This window comes from Phasianus colchicus, chromosome 18 (assembly GCF_987193195.1).
Source record: "Phasianus colchicus chromosome 18, bPhaCol1.hap1.1, whole genome shotgun sequence".
NCBI lineage: Eukaryota > Metazoa > Chordata > Aves > Galliformes > Phasianidae > Phasianus > Phasianus colchicus.
In genome coordinates, this window is record NC_143453.1 from 10,043,403 (window position 1) to 10,062,753 (window position 19,351).

Genomic DNA, 19,351 nt, shown 5'->3' on the forward strand with positions numbered 1-19,351 from the left:
TGGTATAATAGCAGAAAAATTCTGTTTAATTTTTGCAGTATTACACTACTGTGATTTCTCATTTGAAACAGACTAGTTATCAAGAGCAGTGATGTGTTTTATTTTGTACGTTGGGACCATCCTTCCTCTGAATTCTGATGAAGACAACTTTTAGAGCATGTAATGCTCTGCCTGTCAGAACGGGTGCATGTCAGGGAGGTGCCTGGCTCAGTGGAGTTGCTACCCTTTGGACTAGTACGTGTATGCTCTTGGATTGCAAGTGCAGTTAAGTTGTGCACACGAGAACCACCGCTGCTTTTCTACAATCTCTTCGTTAACATACATCACAGTGCTTGGTACTTTTTCCTCTTTGAAATTCTGGATCCCATCCTTCTTCTCTCTCAGATCTTGAGGAATAATTTATGATGAAAGGAGTTCAGTCACTGATTGCAGCATTTGTATTAGCATATTTGATTCAGTTACTTGAAGAATTAAAGTGGACATTGGATAGAAGATTTAGTACCACGTCAAACAGGAAATCTGAGGAAAAACAGATCACAAGACAAAGATTTTTTTTTTAAAATGGCACTGTTGTAAATAATAGTTGTTATAGGGAGCCCATTAACAAGTGCAAAATTCTGACTGAAATGTAATACTTTTTGCTGGATAAATGGCTAAAACTTGGGCATGGGAGATGAGAAATCTGCAATCATGTCCTGGCTCCATTACGGATCTTTGTATTGTCACAGATCTTTGCATGAGACATTTATTTACATTACAATCCAAAGTTCTACTCAGGGTAAAGCTGCTTTGCCCCAGTGGTGTAAGTGAAACACTGAAAACGCAAAATGAAAGCAAAAATGCATCTTCAGGTTTGCATAAGTTGGAGTGAATGCTCATGCTCTACCCAATGCTTATCACGCATTAAGAGCTTTGGAATCCAAGACCCAAAGTTAACAAACACACTGTAAGTGGGTTTTTTGGGAATACCATCAGCTCTCGCTCAGCTGTCATGGGCCACATCCTTCCCATGCACAAGTCCAAATGTCTGAGGTATAGTACTAAAATAGCAGCTACACTTCCAAGGGCAGGCACTGTGCAACTCAGGGGAGCTGTCAGATCAGATCCCCTGCTGGTAAAATGAAACTCTTGTGGCTCACCTGGCATTACACCATGCTTCTCCTGTGGTCTGCTATGCTTTTTGGACAGGGTTGCATATGTGGTAACTCATAAACTACACAGTGGAGCTCAAAACTTCAGATTGCAAAAGCAGAGAGAATAGGTGACTAAAATATTTGGGGTGAAATTTACTGCCCTCTTGCTCCCCAAAAAGGAAACAGAAAGACAAAATAAAACCTACCTATTACCTATGCCCTGAGAGGCAAGAAGCCAGGCGTGCTGGCTTGCTGGCTTTGGTTGAAAATATATAAATAAGTGGTGGTTATAAAACCCACATTGTATCTTCACAGCCAGCAGCGACATAAAGCTGCTTTCTTCAGCTAGGAAGTGGATTACATTTTTATAACTAATCCACAGCTCTTTGGCTGAAAAGATTTGCTAAACCCCCCCCTCACTACGTTTTCTTTTAGGTCTGTGCACTCTTAAAGCTTGCTTCCACCTTCTTTCACCTACTTCCCAAAAGTGTGTGCGTGGCTATTTCTGGGGATTTGCAGTATGTAACTGTATTTGTGCCTGGCATTGTTAGACAGGATTCACAGACAGGGAAAAAAAAAACAAAAAAAAAAACCACCAACAAACAATTCAGTGCTTCACTGATCCATAAAATCATTATAGGCAGCATTTCAGCTTCAACAAGTGCCAAAAATTCTCCTTTTTTTCCCCCTGAATATAAAAAATAAAGCAGAAACAAAAATAACAAGGCTATTAATCTTTCATTAAGTTAAAGGGATGAAAAGGAATCGCTTAAAGTATCATTCTTTACTTGCACCACAAGATTGGATGCCCCCTGCTAACTTCAAAGGCTCCAAAAGAAGCTGGTTAATATTGTTGGCACAGAACCAGACTGTGGTTTACTTTAGTTTTTGTGATTTTTTTTTTTTTTTTTTAAACGAAAGAAAACATTAAGGATTGGACACTGATTGCTGAGTAACAGCTATTGAAAGGAGCTGCCTTTTGTGCTGCTACCAGCAATATGTCAATTTTCAGACGTGTAATAGCTGTTCAAAAAATCGTGTCCATCACTGCATGAGGGCAAAAGTCTCTAGCGTTGCTCCTATTTGTTCTGTGGTTTCAGATCAGATACAAATCATTACTTTTGCTGTGTGCCAAAGTGTTTGGACTTGCAGTGGCTTTGCTGAAACATGGGCTTGGTCTGTCCTGAGTGCCACACAGAGACACAGACAGACCCATCACGAGGTGCCAAGTCACCCACCTGCTGCCCTGCACAACTGCCATCAATTCTAATTCCTCCCCAGCCCCCAAATTTGTGTCTGCTGAAAACAAAGCTAATTGCTACCGAGTGACATAACTTTGTGGTTACACTTCTTTGTGCAGGGGTTTCTTGTCAGTGTTGTGCAAGCTGTTAAGCCATAGATTGTGGTTGCTGCTGCCTGGCAAAGGGTAAATAACAAGAAGGAGGGAAAAGGAAGGCAGGAAGTGCTTGTGATGGTTTGATGATGTGCTGATAGATTAATGTGCTTGGCTGAGTTGTGTGGTGGAGGCTCATGTAAATCCATGTTGCTTGGTGTGCGTGTGTGGCAAAGGGACAAAACTTTCAGTATATTTTGCCTTCTTTTTCAGAGATAAAATAGTTCAGCCTCCACTGCACAGCCAGCCTCCAGCCTTTTTCCTTATGTTGATAGTAAGGTTTGAACATGTACAGTGAAGCCTGCTGAGGACTGAGCGCTCAGTTCTCTGCGTGTCCATACAACTTTTCTTGGGCAAATAAGTAGAAGGCACAGGGAACATTCCTGCAACCACACAAAGCTGCCACTCCAGGTGCTGTGTGTACAGGGTGATGTGAGGTCGGTGAGCTGCAAGCAGTGCACAAGTCTGCAGAAGCTCAGCTCTCGCATGGAGGAGCTGTGGATAGCAGCCATGTGCGTTGGGAAGACCAAAAAAACAGGCATGTTCTTCTACACAGACCTAACAGAAAGCCAATCCTAGGTGCCAAAAGTTGCTAGTAGTCCTAAAGTAGCTAAAAGTGTCCTGTTCCTGTGTAAGCAAAGCACTGTCAGTGTTGGGATCTTCTAATAACAGCCATGATGCAAACTTCTAACACAAGTCCAGACTTCTGGTTGCTTGCTGTAACGCGTTTGGGTATAAAACGGCATGAGAAAGCACCAGCTGAGAAGTTCAGTGCAGTGTTTGGGAATGTTCTGGAAAAAAAAGGCAGTAGGCATTTTTAAAATAGAAGGTGTAGAAACAGGGTAATGTAATTAGAAGAATCTACTGCATTTGATCTGTTGTCATTCATCCCCTAAAACAGCACTATTGGATCTGTGCTTTTGAATCCATATTACAGAATAAATTAGGTATACCCCATTCATCCCTATGAATTTTCCTTTTCTACTTATTCCAGGCTATTAATACATAACAACAGCAAATAAATTTGGCCACTTTCCCCAAAGTGTCATTCACCCAACATCATTCCATCATACTCGCATCCATGATCTCTTCTGTCTGTTCCCTCTTGGCCAGATTCAACATTCACCAAAAAAATTACATTTAATCCAGCATCATTTGCATAAGGTGTAAATACATTCTTGCATATGCCAAATATGACAGTTATCTTTAATTCTTTCTTTCAAACCACTTTTCACGGAAAGTTTGTAATAGTGCCACTATAACAAATAATGTCCCCCCATCTTCTAATAAACCATTTTATTTGTCTGAGTTAGCTCATAAATTCTTTGGGGCAGGATAAAAGGACATGACCATTATCCCTTCTTTTATTTATTTATTGGGTTTTTTTTTGCACCAGGAAGCATATATTTCCTGCACAAAACAGCAAACTGAGCTAGTTTCACTGTTTGCTGAGCAGGTTGTCCAGTGCTTCCTATTATGAGACACCTCTCAGTCACTCATAGTTCTGCCAAACTGCGTGTTTGTCCTGAAACGTGCGATCTCAGCCAAGTGCTGCAGTCATTTCTGAGACTACGATGAAGGATAAGTTTGTTGTGTTTCTGTGCTGAAAAATTCTGGCAGACACAGAGACAATAAAGCTGTCATTTGTCTTCACAGAGCCTGAAAGCGATGTTTTTAATGCTGACGCTGTAATGATAAGTGCTACAGAAGTCTCCATTAGGAAACTACAGTTGTGTCTCAAGGCCAGTTAGTGCAGTAGGTACAAGACAGGGAGCCACACACTGAACAGTGGAGGTAAAGGGAAGCACTGAACAGCACAGATCTGTTTCTGTGTGCTGAATGAGGCATGGGTTCTCTGGGAAAAAAGAATGTAATTATGTAATTAAGAATTCTGCCATAATGTATAAACAGCAGGAGGCTAATGCTGCTTCACGAGCAACTCAACTGCTGGAATTTTCTTATTTTTAAGTGCTTGTGTTTGACCTGAATAATTTTCTTTTAACTTTTTTTCCTACATCTGTGTAATAAGTAATAGGGCCTAATGCAAACAATTCAAAATACAATTATTTCATTTGGGCATCCATGTGAGTTGCATCCATTTGGGATAGAGTGGCTTCTACACAACAAAATAAATTCTTCTTCCCTGGAAAATGAAACGTTTCCTTCTCCCAGATTTATCTGATGGGGTTTCCAGTTAGGCAGGATAAGGACTACATTCTCCAGAAGTATCTTAGCCAGAACCTGAGGAAGGATGCATAAACAAGTACATCACCTGGGCATCCTTTCCTACTTTGGGACTTATGGAATCCCTTCAGCAGGGTTGCTACCAGGGTTTTCATCTGCATCCTTTCCTTTTGCAGAAATGCAATGGGTGCATTCAGTTGTCTTCAGTGGGCTTTGGATCAGGCCTTGGGCATGAGTCAGAAGTAAGCGTAAGGAAAAATAGTACTTTAACACCCTATACAGGCCAGGTGTGTGCTGCAACTTTGAGACTTTTTACTGAATTCACACTTCACTTTGTGTAATGTTTATCACAAAAAGGTTTCTTAAGCTTAGCTAAGCAAAAAGACTTTTCAAGAGGGGAAATGGTTCGTTCACACTTGAGAGAGCTGCCCCTTAAATGTTACATTAATGGTAAGATCCTAAAAGAGCCGGTCTGAGGTGAGCAGTCTTTTTCTTTCCTTTTCTACACTATCTTTGCTGAAGTTTTCTTTTTTGCTTATAGTGAAGGAGAACACTTTTTTTTTTTTTTTTTTTTTTTTATCACCAACTTCAACCACAGGGTCAGCTTTAATTTGGGTGAGTCAGAAACATTTATCTTTGAAGTTCTCCCATGCCTGGGAATGAAGTGTTTCTCCTCATCTCAGAAGACAGACATTTTAAATAATTGAAATGCTAAAAAAAAAAAAAAAAAAAAAAAAAAAGAGAGAGAGAGGCAATAATAGCTATTTATTTAACCTGCCTTATAGCAGGCCTGATTTATATGTTTGCTGGTAGATATAAGATTTTAAGAGACGTCTTTAGTTCCTCTATGACAACGTTTATAGTTTGTTTATAGAAAGAGATCTGTGCTCCAGATTTTGCTCTAAACTCTGCTCGCCTCAGACAGTTGTTGCAGCAGATAGACTTGACCCAGTCCTCACCCTGTTTAAGATGTGTTTTATTTTTGCAGGCATTCCATAGTTGCAGGAAGCACTCAAGGCTTAATCTGGACCACTTGTCGGGTAGTGAAAGGGAAAAAGCAATACAGGGAGCAATCCTCTTGAAAAACCATACATGGGTTTAGAGAGAGCTCAGCAGGCCTGCAAATGCTGTAGGCAGCTTTGAAATCCCCAGTTTGAGATGGGCCAATGAGTCTTTGTTGTTGATGCCCCAAGGGAAAAGCTAAATGTAGTGCACATCACAGTGTGAATGCATACCAAGAATAAACAGAGATTTTGCATGGTTTGATCTGTACATCCTTTTCCTGCCTCCTTCTGCAGTTTTGGTGGAAACAAAACTGCTTAAAAGACAGAAAACCCTGGAAATATGTTGGTTCTCAGATTGTAAGTTGTATGTCCAAGTTCGTCAAGACTGAAATCTTTTGTCTTCTCATAGTTTGTGCCTGTGGGCAGGAGAGCATGCCATCAGTGCAGCTGCCTGACTGTTCAGAGGGCTGTGCACAGTGGGAGCGAGCATATGCTATCCTTGGCTTTATTTCCTTGGGAATATTAGACATATTGACACGAGTCTTTGTAATATTCTTGGCTTCTGTGGTCTTCTTTTGCTGTACCCATAGTAACCGGACTGTAAGTATGCCTGGTATTGCCAGTGCGTGTCTCTCCTCTGTGAGATCTTGTATGGTGTATATGAAGGCCTGTGGTAAGAAACTCACAACATTCTGAGTCTCAGAGCAAGCAGTCTTTGCTTCCTTTTTCTTTAGTATTTGAACTACCCATTTCTTCTGAGACCACAGTATGACTAAACAAGAAAGAACAAACCCTAAATATACTTGAGGAACACTGCAGTGAACTTTAATTTAGCTATTTTAGTTCCTTTTCCTGCTTTCATACTGAGCCTAACTAAACAATTAGTGTCACTAATTCGATGGAAACTCTTCGCAAGATTTCCCACGTGAACTAACCTCAGTTCCAAGATAAGAAAGACATGCAGTGGAGATCAGTGTGGGCACAGAGAACATTAGCCAGGCTGAAGTCAAAGTAACCACAGCAGCTGCTACTTACGAAATTCTTAACTCTCCTTGAATGAGAGATTTGGATGAAGGAACAGGAAATTCCCTGGAACTGATAAAATAAAAAAAATAATTTAAAGGTGTGTGATGTGTGCAACTATTGCTTCACCTTGCAAGAGCACTGCTGTTTGCTGCTCTGCTGAGAGGGGTTCTGTCCCTGATTTCTCAGATGGTGACAAGGATGTTGGCCCACTTGCTACTCCCATCTCTTATAAACTTTGTGGTGCTTTTGTATTTCTTGAAGCTTTGTGGAAGCCAGGCACTCACTATATTATATCAAGACTGTTTTCTCAGAGATTCTTTAGCTCCATGACTTCTGCAGATCTACTTCCCTGCTCTCTGGGCATGCTGGTTTTCAAGCAGTGTTCATGTGAGTGGATGATGGGAGGAAACAGGGTTCATTCAGTGGAAGGAGTAGTCCAACTAAATAACCCTTGTGTCATGTGAGTTCTTGTGAAATTGATGTAGATAAAAGTATTGATGGTTTGAAAATTAGTTCTTCTGTCCTTCTCTCCTGGGCCTTAGAGAGCTCTCAGATGAGATCTGGGCTATTTGGCTGATGTCTCTTTTTTGTGTTCTTTCATTTCACCATTCTGTGCTCAAGCACATATCCCTGAACACAGGACGTTTGCTTATGAAATAAGATTTTTCTTTAGAGATGTCTTTGGATAAGATTTAACAGATTAAGGGGTTAAATGAAAGGATGGAAGAAGTAGAAATAGTTCATCTTTTGGTATTCTGTTAAGAAACACCTAACGCATGTACACACTCTAATCTTACCAACCCCATAAAACAAATGGAAAGTTAATGAAGCAAAACCCTCAGTCTAATATAAAGACAACTACCCACCTGAAAAATGATAAGCAGCTTTCACATTCCTTCTTTGGACAATGCTCCCCTCACACAGACCTGAGAACAAACCCAGTGCAAGAATCATTCGTGCTACTACTGAGCATTATGTAAGGCTAAACATAGAATTGAATGGCAATCTTCTCAGACCATTCTCTTTCCTAAGTTGCAGCATGCATACCATGACACATTCCTCAACTGTTGTTAATTTAAGGGGTTGAAGCAGAAAAGAGGAGATTCTGGAAATGTCATGCTGTTCCATGTGGGTTAACTTAAGCTGGGGTATCTATGTTTCCAGTTTGAGGATTCAGAGTGACTTGGTGGAAGACTCTCATTTGCTCTTTTTCTATCTACTGTTTCTCTTTAATCTGGAAATCAAGAGGACCAAGATTTAATATTAGAATTCTGCACAGCAGATTGTTAGCAGTATTATGAAAAATAATTTATATATTAGAAAAAAAAAATAAGGACTTTTTAGTCTTAAGTAGATATAAAATGAAATACTTTTTTTTGATTATATACATCTGTATCTGGGCAGTTAAGATTTTAGAAAGATTAATTTGTCATTTTCTTTCGTAATGGAACCCTCAGACCTATATTATTATCTCTCCACTTATCTAGCTAAGCTCATTGTCTTCAAGCTTTTAACATATGTTCTTAACTATGTTCAGGAATCACTGCAAAAATATCTTTTTTGTTTGTTTGTTTGCTCCCTCTTATTCCTTTGTCCTTCTGGGAGCTGCACAGTTCTAACAAACATCACTGTACAGAAAGAATATCCCACTGCTCAATTTTTTTCTGCCTTTGCTGAGTTCTGTTTTCATTTAGACACATAGCCAAAATTCCATACTTGATCAGACTAGTGCTATAGTATCCTGTCTTTAAGAAAGCTAGTAACAGATGCTGCATAGGAAGGAGAAAGGAATGCTTTGGTTCGGAACCCAGGGGTAACCTGCCTATGGGGAATGATTTCTCCCCAAGCCCTAGCAGTTGGAGACTTAGTTATGCCCTAAAGTATAAAGCTTTATATCCTCTGAAAAAAACTGCATTTTTTCTTTTTCTGTTCCTCTTTTTTTTTTTTTTTTTGATAGCTATCACAATTTCTCAAAAGTTTTTGTGAAGTACGTAATTCTTCATGGAGTCCCATTAAGTTCTTGCCTCCACACTTTGTAGGGTAACAATGAGTTCAATAACCCAATTACGTTCAGTTATGAAATAAATTTTTTCTCAGTCACTTTCCTTTTTGGTCTATTTCAATTTAATTAAATGGACAACAGTTAAAGTATACTTTTCCATCTTGAAAAATAAATTCCTCATCGTAACTTCATCATATCATAGAACTTACCCCGTTCTTTATTTCTCACTTTGAATAATTCGGAGTTTTTACACTGATGAGAGACTGTTTAAGCAACCATCTCACTTATCTGCTGTAGAAACAATATTTTAAACATGCAATTTTCCATGAAAGAAGCTAGTTCAACAAGTAATTCTCGTCTGTCTTTGATGGATCATTTGCTCAGACATAATGAATTCTGCAACATCTGATAACTTTATTTCTCATAAAATAATCACAGTAAAATAATGAGTTACTGTATCATTACTTTCGCTTTGTTTCTCACTGCTTGCCTTTTTCACTTGAAAGAAGTCCTTGAGTTCTTGATTAGTCTTCATGGCTTAAAGGACTTGTCTTTGGCCAGGTTGAAAGAAAAAATCAGTCAGATTCTTTACTTTTCACTAAGCATTGCTCTGAAATAATGAATCGTATCCTTTTCCATGACACAAAACATCAAGGGTGGCTTCCTGCTCACTATGGAAAGACATAGGTCCATCTTTATCATTGGGATGAAACACTTGTTAACATAATCTGTGCAGTGGTTCGGGTATGTTAGCCTGCTAGACCTCTGATGAGATAAGCCAGAGATCTTAAGAAGAAGAAAGAGATGGAGAAACAGAGATTCATAGGAGAAAAAGAAAGTGGGAGAGAAAAAAATGATTTTAGATGGTATCAAACAAATGAAAAGTGAAGTATTTTACTGTCAGTTCTCTCCCACCAAATTTGCCTCTGCCCAGTTCAATCCTGGTACCTTCACTTAGGTCAGAGATTTATTAAAATGCAATGAAGTAACAATATTTCTGGAAACTTTGAACCATCCTGGAATGCTTCAAGAATTCTTCCTAAAGGGTCTGATCCAAAACCCACAGTAGTAAATGCTTCCCATTGATTTCAAGAGGCTTTCAATTTTGCCATGATCTTGCATCATTTAACTGAATGCTGAAAGGTTGCTGGCAAGGTGTTCAAGAAGTCACTACTGCTGTTATTAAGAGAATTCATCATTAATAGAAATAAAATACCAGACTGTATTTGCTGAAATAGTAACAATACCTCTCCGTCTGATAGCTGTGCACAATTAAAATCATGACAAATTCAACACTGAAAGGTCTGAAGAGTTAAGATTCATCAAAAATTTGAAAGCTGTAGAATTTGCACTGACAGAAAGGGCTTGCATTTACTTCTCAAACAATCTTTATTTTAAAAGTATGTGCACTTTTTCAAATGTTATTTCATGTCCTGTTCCTAGCAATGACCTCTACTATCTGTGCTGGACTTAGATATTATTTTTTTACAGAAAAGAGATCTCTTTAATCAGCTTAAAAAACATTGTGAACTGAAACAGCTCTTATTTAAAAGTTTAACTTTACTTTCATCAATTTATAATCAGAGTTCCTCTGGTATGTTTGATTCCTGACAAACAAGGATAAAAGTCTTGTGCCCCCATTGCTAATGAGATGATAAAACAGCAGGGATCAAGTTTTTAATTACTACAGGCTATGCACTGGAGAGGTACCAATGATATTTTCTATTGCATGTCTAAGTTGTAACTTCAGGCTTATGACAGTCATGCTGTGTTCCTCTGCCTTTGATGATCACTCATCTTTGTCTCCTGAGAACATACAAAAATTTCTGAGCTTGGATCCTGGGGGGCTTGCAATTATTGCTGTAACCTGGCACAGGTTCCAGTGTAGTACCATTGCTGCTCAGCAAGGATCTGATGTCTGAATGGAGGATAGCACATGCAAAACACTATGAAGTTTTCTTCTCAAACAATCTGGATTCTCAATTTACTTGTATGCAAGTCCCTTTAATAATTATGATTTTAATTAAGCTCAAGAATAATTTAATATTGTTTCTCTTTTTCCTATCAGAAGCACAATCTATTACCTTCTCATTTATGAAGAACTACAGCCACAGGCACACAGCAATGCACGTTTTTGGCACTAGGGGACTCAGGTCATGGAACACAGAAGCGTGTTTTTGGCAATGGTCGTCATTCCTACCCACATTTACAAGCTTGCTGAGCAAGTTTTTCAGTGTATAAGATTAATAATGATGCAAGAGATTTAAATGCATTTTCTAGTAGTAAATAATTCCATTATTAGAAAGAGAACTGAAGCAGATAATTTTGCAGACCTTCCCTTCCCCAGCTTCACAGATCTCAGCTACACTGGTCAATCTGCATTTGGCCACTATTCTATTTATTCAGATGTTTATTTTCCCTTTTCCTCCACAATGCTGACTTAGATAAGAGTGAATATTTCCTTTGGCTCCAGTGCAAGGCAAACACAAGGAGAGCCACCCATTCTGCTAACATAGACAAAGCAGAGATGAGACAAGAATGAGGGCATCTTTAGGTTACAAAGAAAGCCATCCCTGTCAGTCACTTTAGGATTGGATCACTGCTTAGAACACCAGAGGAAAACATGGTGTCTCCTCACCGTGAGGAACTTCTGAGAGATTTTATCCTTTAACACAAGGTTTGTTTTCTCATGAAGAATTTCTGAAGTCAGGCAATAAACACACCTCTTCAAGAAGAATCTGTCTCAGTGAAGGCCATGTACCTATGAAAGTTTGCTCTGAATCTGCTGCATCTTTTTCCTGCCACATTTGCAAAGCTCTGCCCTGTTCCACAAAATTATCATCATTTCCACTAAATTATGTTGAAAGAACACTCTATGGGCAAGTATTTCCTCTCAATTTTATGTTGTCTTTTCTGTTTAGCCTCTGCTTGATGTGAGGAGATGTGTGTGTACCCAAAATGAAGCTTCAGTTCATACTTTGTCTATGCAGTCAAATCTTAACCCAGGGAGCGTTCCATCTGGGGAAGAAATTAATACCAATCCAGCATGAAATGGAGTCACAAAAGGGGAAAAGAGAAGGAAATCAAGAACACGATGTCCTCCATGAATGCTGATACAGAAAAAATAGGGAAGTACTATTTCTTCATCTAAACTTGAAGATTTTATAGTAGCATCATTTGAGTATGGAAAAAAAAAATTAAGGAAGTTCCTACTTGCCGAGATGTTACAAAATACAACATGAAAGCAAACTAAGATATTAATTTCAGCAAGAATTGTGTATTCTGATCTGACTTGAATTCTCCAGAGATTGCACGTCAAACAAACACTGCAAAAACCAAGAGACCTGATGACCCACTTCTCTCTAGTTTAAGGATAAAACCCAACTGCTTAGTAGCCCTATCCAAACTGGCTGTAAATAATCATTCTTAAGAAAAACAGAGTGGTAATACTAACTTCAAAAAGTACCTCACAAATTTGGAAACTTTTGTTAAATAACCAACCACAATTAATGCACTTGGCTGCAGAATTCAATTGCATTTTAGAAGCAAATCATGAAGGAGATTTCATACTTGTTTTGTTTCAGCACTGATATGACAGATCAAAAATGTTCATGTTAGGGCTTCTGACTAGAAACCAAGCAGAGCTTAAATGCATTGATTTATTTTACAAATGTTGGGCATCCAAGAAATAAGACTATAGTTCTGTAGGGGCTATCAATGACACGAAAAAATTATACAGCTCATATGAACTCACAGAATCACAGAATCACAGAATCACAGAATGACCTGGGTTGGAGGGGACCTCAAGGATCATGTAGTTCCAACCCCCCTGCCTAGCAGGGCCACCAAACATACACCTTTACTAGATCAGGTTGCCCAGAGCCTCGTCCAACCTGGTCTTGAACACCTCCAAGGACGGGGCATCCACAACATCCCTGGGCAGCCTGTTCCAGGACCTAACCACCCTCCTAGTAAAATACTTCCCCCTAACATCCAACCTAAATCTTCCCTCTTTTAACTTAAAACCATTTCCCCGTGTCCTGCTATTATCAGCCCTTATGAAGAGTTTACTCCCCTCCTGGGAGTAAGTTCCCTTCAGATATTGAAAGGCTGCAATGAGGTCGCCCCGCAACCTTCTCTTCTCCAGGCTGAACAAACCCAACTCCCTCAGCCTGTCCTCATAGGGGAGGTGCTCCAGCCCCCTGATCATCTTCGTGGCCCTCCTCTGGACCCTTTCCAAAATCTCCATGTCTTTTTTGTACTGAGGGCTCCACACCTGAACACAGTACTCCAGATGGGGCCTCACAAGAGCAGAGTAGAGAGGGACAATCACCTCCCTATCCCTGCTGACCACCCCTCTCCTGATGGAGCCCAGGATCCCATTTGCTTTCCGGGCTGCCAGAGCGCACTGCTGGCTCATGTTAAGTTTCTCATCTATCAGGACCCCTAGGTCTTTCTCTGCCGAGCTGCTCTCAAGGACAACTCCCCCCAGCCTGTACAGGTGCCTGGGGTTCTTCCGGCCCAAGTGCAAAACCTTGCACTTTGCCTTATTGAACCTCATTAGGTTCACCCGAGCCCAGCTTTCAAGCCTGTCAAGGTCCCTCTGAATGGCCTCCATTCCCTCCACCGTATCGACTGCACCACTCAGCTTGGTGTCATCAGCAAACTTGCTGAGGGTGCACTCCATTCCCTCATCGATGTCATTAATAAAGATGTTAAAGAGCACCGGTCCCAAGACAGACCCTTGAGGGACACCGCTCGTTACCGGCCTCCACCTGGACATAGAGCCATTGACCACCACCCTCTGTCTGCGGCCTTTCAACCAATTGCTTATCCATCTAGTTGTCCACCCGTCAAATCCACTTCCCTCCAGTTTGGAGATGAGGATGTGATGGGGGACCATGTCAAAGGCCTTGCTCAGGTCCAGGTAAATGACATCAGTTGCCTTCCCTTCGTCCACCAATGCCGTCACTCCATCATAGAAGGCCACAAGATTAGTTAAGCATGACCTTCCCCTGGTGAAGCCATGCTGGCTATCTAGGATCACGTGCTCGTTCTTTATGTGATCAAGCATATTGTCCAGGAGGATCTGTTCCATAATCTTCCCAGGCACGGAGGTGAGACTCACCGGCCTGTAGTTACCCGGGTCCTCCCTGCTCCCCTTCTTGTAAATGGGAGTGACGTGACCCTTCCTCCAATCGTCCGGGACCTCACCTGACAGCCACGACTTCTCAAACCAATGCATAAACAGAATCAAGAGACATTTAATATGCTTTGTAATAGAACATGAAATGATGTTGACCATAAAATGCATATAATATAAACTGCAGAAATTACACCATTTTAATGATCTGTTCCTTGAAAAGAAAATGTGAAGTATTTAAAAGATTTAGCAAAACGTGTGCATAGATTGTATAAGTCATCATGGGTATCAATTATATCTCAAAAAAGTGTACAGCTCTTATAACACCAATGACTGCTTTTAATTACAGATGCAGTGTAATTTTCTTAATTTTAATGAGTCTTTTTCTATTATAGGATTAACTTGCACTGAAGCTGAAGAGGCCAAAAGAATTTTGAATTAGAATTCCAAAGACATTTGAGAAGCACACAGAACAGCAGATTGTTTTGGAATACATTGGTTTTGGCTCAAGTGCAGTCCGAAGTACTTTCTCATTCAATGAGACATCTCACAGGATCATGGCTTTTTATCCAGAATTGTAAAAGGTAAATATTGCAATGAGCTACAAGTGTAAAGATATCACAGATTCCTGTCTCTATAAAATACATTTGCATAACTGAAGTTAGGACATTACATCGTTATAATCCTTAATGTAGAGGTACATCAATAACACTAACTCTTTTAAGTTCCTGTGCGTAGTTCTAAGTCCTGTTTGATTGACATACTGTATCTATAATGAGTATGTACTATTGTAATAGCAGCAATGTACCGGCCAAATTTCATCTGGTAGGCAAAGTAATAAGTGACATACTACATCAAGGTCAAAGAACCACTTGGAATAATCCTGAATCAAAAACAAAAACAAAACCCAGAGGCTTTTCATTCATCATTAGCATCACCACAATGCATTCTAAAAATATTGAAAACGTTTTACTGAAAAATGATAGAATGCAGTTCACTATAGGCCAGAGTGGAGAACCAGTGATTTGAGAGGATACATCACTCCATATCGTGGGTGCTCTAGTTTTTGTCCCCTTCTTTGCCTTGCTTACCCAAAGGCTGATCACGGTCAACAACTTGCTACCTATGTTCAGAACATTTTTTTTTAATTTTAGCACATTCTTAGGCTACTGGTCACCAATGAAATCTAATGTGAGACATAAAGATGAGGGACTTTAGGATCACAAACAATTTATGGGAAGCATCTGCTTTTGTGCAGACATGTGAAGTGTCAGTATAGAGATTAGAAGGCATTGTTCAGTGTGGAGAGCGGGCTCTAGAACACAGAAAGAAAGGAAGGTCAGGAACATTATACATCCATGATGCTAAAACTATGCCAACTTGAAGAGTTCTTGTTTACAAAGAGGTGAACACAGTTCTTGAGGCTACAGCTGCACCTGATGAGTGATTTCAGTATGCTGAGGACATCAGCATTTGGAATCCCATTTTCTTCAGCAAATTTCTTTCCTGTGATTTTTCCGTTCCTGTGACTTTTCCTGTAGTGTATATCAATAACATTATTTTGCTTATACAAAAAGAAAACTAGATAATAGGTGGTTCTTATGTCAAGAGGACTGTAGTGCTTTTCTCTGACTGCTGGGTGGCCTTAATATTTAACTCATAAATGGGCAAATGTCAAAGCAGATCTCCTACTGTGCCTGACTCCCTCTAACAATTAGGTGCTGTTTTATTGTTCTGGGGCTTAGTTGTGAGTACAGCTGTCAGCTGACATAACTGGTAATGGAAGGACCGCATTCCTTATAGCTAGACAACTCCCTTCAAAATTCAGGACATATTTACAGCCATCAGATTTGCAGTATCAGGTTCCAGACTATAGCTGTGCACAGCATACTTATATCTGAACCTAATTTACTGCACTCTTAAAATATACATATTTAACCCCACTTTCCCCCTGGAAAAAGAGAAGGGAAGGGAAGGGAAGGGAAGGGAAGGGAAGGGAAGGGAAGGGAAGGGAAGGGAAGGGAAGGGAAGGGAAGGGAAGGGAAGGGAAGGGAAGGGAAGGGAAGGGAAGGGAAGGGAAGGGAAGGGAAGGGAAGGGAAGGGAAGGGAAGGGAAGGGAAGGGAAGGGAAGGGAAGGGAAGGGAAGGGAAGGGAAGGGAAGGGAAGGGAAGGGAAGGGATCAGAGCTTCTGTCCTGCTACAAGCATACTTTGTGCAGCTTTGGAAGAACCAAACAGCTTCATGGCCCCACTGGAAATTCTCTCTTCCTTGGAACTGCTGTACAGCATAACCCTGCTCTACTGGTTTCAGCTCCCTTCCCTCTCACACAGGTCACAGAGAGTACAGGACAAGAACAAAGCAGCAGTGAGCACTGCTGGGTCCCCAGACACTGCAGTGGACCTTTGGAGAGAGAAATAATTAACATAATTTAGTAGCTTGCTAAAAAAGCAAGGTAAAAAAAAAAAAAAAAAAAAAAAGACAGCTCAGCTGCGAAGGTTGTTGGGAGCATGGATAGGCAGAGGGCTCATATTTATATTCACTTAAGAGAAGTACAACAGCCATATGCCTTGCCTGTCTTGGTTCTGTCTGAAAGGTGTTTTATCATCCTATCATCGTTTTTCAGACACACTCTGTAGACTCCTGTGATACTTGGAAGGGCAACAAATTTCTGTTGAGTCTGATGGCTAATGAGGAATCACTTCCCCATCCTGACATACTAGTTCTTCAAAGGCTCCGGGTGGCAATGCCAATTCAGTGCCTGCCAGAAAAGCTTGCTGTGCTGGGTGAAGGGCCCTAGGGAGGCAAGGGTTTAGAGCAGTAGTGTTGCTGGGCAGTGCCAGCACCTGTCCTGCTCAAGGTGCTTCTGTGCAAGCTGTCCTGCAAGGATACAGGTGTGTGTCCCCAGCCACCACCTCTGAGCAGGCAGTGGGTGGCACACAGAGATGGTCATTCCAGACATCCCTCCCATGGCCTGAACCAGACTAGATAGCAATGAGAACAAAGCATGGATGCATACTGTTCCCTCTGACACATGGTGATGTGCTCCAGGCTGTGCTGAGATGTGCTGGAGCAGCCTTTTTCAGGAGGTATTCCTGAAAAGGAAGATGCTGCTTCTTGCTGCTTTAGCCAGAAGGTGCACACAGGCCTAATGCTGCAGGATTTGTAGCTCTTTGTGTACTTAACACAAGGCATCAGTGATGTTCTACACAAAACCTTTTCCCTGTCAGCAGCTGTCAGGCTTGTTATAAGCTGCAGTGGAGCAACCAGTCAGGACTTGTGTCTTTCTTGGGGAAAGCATTGTTGTGAGCATCGCTGTGCTCCTTTATTCCAGAAAATCAAATTTACTCTTCTCTATTCCATATTCTAACCATAATTTCCTGCAGCAAACGTATCGTCCTTCCAGCATGGAAAATAAGGCAAAAACAACTCATTCAAAGCTAGTAGTATTTAGAAAGAGCATATAGAAAACTTTGAATCTGTGACACCTCTGTTCCTAACCTTACATCAACAAAACCTTCTTTTGTATCAGTGGCACTTTTTCAGTAGAGATTGTATCAGCCACAGCTTGTTACCAGAGGCAGAAATTATCAGAGAAAGAAAAACAACAAATAATCTAACAGTAAATATTAGAAGTTTATTAGTAGTTGCATACTGACCCTAATGGAGATGTTAATTCTCTGAATTATCTGGTTATCTGAATAGGAAGAAGTGGGGAGGAAAAAAAAAAGGAAAAATAAGGCAAATAAGATATTTCATCTGCTTTCTAAATGCTGCTAATCATTCACCCCAGTTTTTGTCAGATAAGAAAGTTCCAGCAGTGGCTATTTGTGAGTACTTCATGCAGTGAGACTTTTAAAAAATTATTTTTGCCCAGGAGACAAATGTGTAACCATATGATTTTTTCCCCCTGCTATGTTAAAAATGCATTTATATTTTTTCAAGCACACCCCGATTAAAGAGGGCACATCTGTTTTAAGTCCTTCTTTATGAAAATTACTGAGCTTCCTCTGAAAGCTTATCTTTTAATTTCAAAATTCTTTGTAGCAATAACTTAGATAATAACCAACCATATTTCTGTCTTCTTTGGGAAAAAAAAAAAAAAAAAAAAAGAGAGAGAGAGAGAGGGGGAGAGAGAAAGAAAGAACCATTTTGAGCTTTGAACTCCCCCTCCCTCCCCTCTCTGGGTCTCCTTTGAAAAGGCCCCCCTCATTTGCGTTTAAAATGGATGTTTCATACTGGTTGATTAGTGTTAGTATGGGATACCAGCCGCTCTGAGCCCAAGGCTCAGCTTGAGATCTGCGGATTATTCATCAACTTCCCCGGCAGGGGGGACCGTTTCTCACTTTCACTGCACAGCAGCAAAGTGTTCAGCTTTGCTTTTTAAGATTTTTTTCCCTTTTCACAAACTTTTTTTTTTTTTTCCTCCCCCTATGAAGGGGTTACTTGAGTGTACATAACACCAGATCACTTTTAATACCGAGCCTCCCCCACTCCGACTGGCTTTCTTGCCCTGAGTAGCACGTAATGGATCGGGATGTATTTACCATATGTCTGTCTCCTTACAACCATTGTTTAAGGCAAAGATCGTTTGAATATGTAAACTGAAACTTGGAGAGCACTTGATCTTATCATTATATTAAGGCTCTATTATAGCATCTCACTTTTTTCTTGTTTTTCTATACGTCTCACTGATGCTTTTTTATCATATATATTAGGTTAGAATAGGTGTAGAGGATGTATGTTAGGACATGTCTGTAATAACAATACTTCAACAGCACTTATTATCACGGCATTCAGCATGTAGAGCACCAAGTCTGAGCAGAATTGTTATTTGGTGTTGGCTACCTGTTTGTTTGCAATCTCTTATTGTTGTTAATAGCTGTACCTGCAGTGCTAATGCTTCAGAACCAATGAAAAGGGAGTTTTGCCTGTGCAGAACAAAAGCAAATAGCACACAATTTTGTGTGCCTAAAATCTAGCCCACTTTCGTGTCATCTGATCTCACAAAAGATGGGATCCCTACAAATGTGAGGTCTCTCAGCTCTGTAAGATATTATGGATAAGGGAATACAATAGCAACACGAAGTTGTTCTAGGCATTTATTTGTGTGCATACACATATTCCTTTGCTCCTTTGTCTCCAGCTGCCTTTAGGCATTCATTCTTCCTTGAACACAGTGAATAGATATGGAGTTATAATGGCTACAAAAGGGCCCAATTACATTCTTTTTGCTTTAGCCACCTAAAACAGGGATGAATCTTGATAATAATTTAGAAAAATCTATTGCTGATAGAAAGAAACCAGCACCTGCAGAACATTACCATGCTAACAGTATTCTGCAGAATATTCCTGAGCTTTGGAGCTCATTGCATGAACTGATGGAGTCCAGACAAGAAGATCAAATCGAAATTCCAACATTTAGGTGGCAGAGACTGACATACTGAGACACAGGATGATTTGGTGCAGT